At 47.3% G+C, this 1,728-nt stretch overlaps 1 pseudogene; it reads left to right on the top strand.

The window, feature by feature from the left end:
- Positions 1-677: 677 nt before the first annotated feature.
- Positions 678-1,412, top strand: LOC110203175 (large ribosomal subunit protein uL4B pseudogene; annotated as a pseudogene).
- Positions 1,413-1,728: the final 316 nt, after the last annotated feature.

Genomic DNA, 1,728 nt, shown 5'->3' with positions numbered 1-1,728 from the left:
TCTAGCGTGAGGCCAAGCTCCTCTTAAAATGGATTCTCTTGGTCACTCACAATTCAGTACCAATATAATATTCAGGTCACAACACATTCTGAACATGAGCTCCAAATTCAGCTATGGCTAAGCTGTAAGGGTGTGGGTGTTAATGTCCTTTCTTGGGGAAGGCAAAAAATGCCAACTTGTGACTTGGAGCCTTGAGGCTTCTTAATGATCACCTGGTTCGACCTCTGAGGAGAGCTGCACATTCACAGGGATGGAGGGAGGGCATGGCCCAGAAGACCCTGCCATCTCTTCTTTCCAGGGCTGGTAGCAAAGAGGAGGAGCAGAAAAAGTAGGCCTGCCAGTGCCTCCCAACTTGGCTGTCTCCTCTCAACAGCAGTGCTTCTGTCAGGGAAGGCAGCTGTCCCTCTCTGCTCCCACAAGGCCGTGACTCAAAGGCCTTCAGTGAGCACCCTTGACCTAAGTGTCTCTATCTAAGAAGTAGGAGCATCTGCCTGGAATAGCACAACATAAGGCACTGTCTCTCATCTCCCCCAAAATAGGGATATTAAGTGTCTCTAGTTCCCCTGAAGAAGGTACTTGAGAATGGAAGGAAGAAGCATTCTGTTGAAAATAAAGTCATTTTAAATCAGCCAGGAGGGAGAGCAGAAAAGCATGACTCTTACTCTCTGGTGCCTGCCATGGCTTGTGTGTATCCCTTGATATCCATGTACTCCTTGAAGGGGGAAGTAGCTAGCAAAAACACTGCTCTGCCTGCTTCTTTAAGGCTCCATTTTGTCCAGAGATTGTGAACTTTGTTCATACTAGCTTGAAAAAGATGGCCAGCATCCTTGTGCTGTCAGTGAATGAGCAGGTCATCGGCCCGGTGCAGAATGGGGGTAACTGGCAGAGCTGTTGCTTTATTCCCTCACGTGCAGGGTGGAGGCACTCACCAACCTGTGGCCAGGGTGCTTTTGGAAACAGGTGCCCAGGAGGTCACATGTTTGATCCCACCAACACTTAGCGCTGTTGGCATCGGAGAGTGGACACAATGCCAAAACACTCTGCACTGGCAGCCTCTGCCCTGGTCATTCCAAAGAGTCATCAAATCAAAGAAAGTCCCAGAGCCTCCTCTATGGGTTGAAGAAAATAAAATGGAGGTGCCTAAGAAGGCCCAGGAAGCAGTTTTACTGCTTAAGAAGTGGAAGGCATGGAATGACATCCCAAAGGTGTACATGAGCTGACCATCGGGTGCAGAGCAGGGGACCTTGTGTCATCCATAATGAAGACAGCAGGGTTAGCAAGGCCTTCAGAAGTCTTCCTGTATTACTCTACTTCATGTGAGTAAATTGAATCTTTGGAGACTTGTTTCTGGTGGGTACATGTGGCATTTCTGTATTTGAGCTAAAAGTGCCTTCTGCAAGTTGGATGACTAATACTGTGTGTGACACCTTTTACCCTCAAGAGCCACTCCAACATGACCAATAGAGACCTTACCAGGATTTTGAAAAGCCCAGAGATACGGATGGCTGTCCATGCACCACACTGAATGATTCATTGGCCAGTGCTCAAGAAGAACTTGAGAATCATGGTGAAACCAAACTCATGATGTGCCAAGACAATGCACTGAAATACAAGTGTATACCAGGTGAAGAATCAGAGAATCAGAGAAAATAAAGCAGCTGCCACACTGAAGAAGATTCTTGAGTCCAAGAAAGGGGTAGATATGAATAAGAAGAAGCATGTGGACCA

This window comes from Phascolarctos cinereus, unplaced genomic scaffold (assembly GCF_003287225.1).
Source record: "Phascolarctos cinereus isolate Bilbo 61053 unplaced genomic scaffold, phaCin_HiC Scaffold_4;HRSCAF=312, whole genome shotgun sequence".
In the NCBI taxonomy this organism is placed as follows: domain Eukaryota; kingdom Metazoa; phylum Chordata; class Mammalia; order Diprotodontia; family Phascolarctidae; genus Phascolarctos; species Phascolarctos cinereus.
Note: the sequence above shows the minus strand (reverse complement) of the source record. Positions and strands in the feature narration are given on the sequence as shown.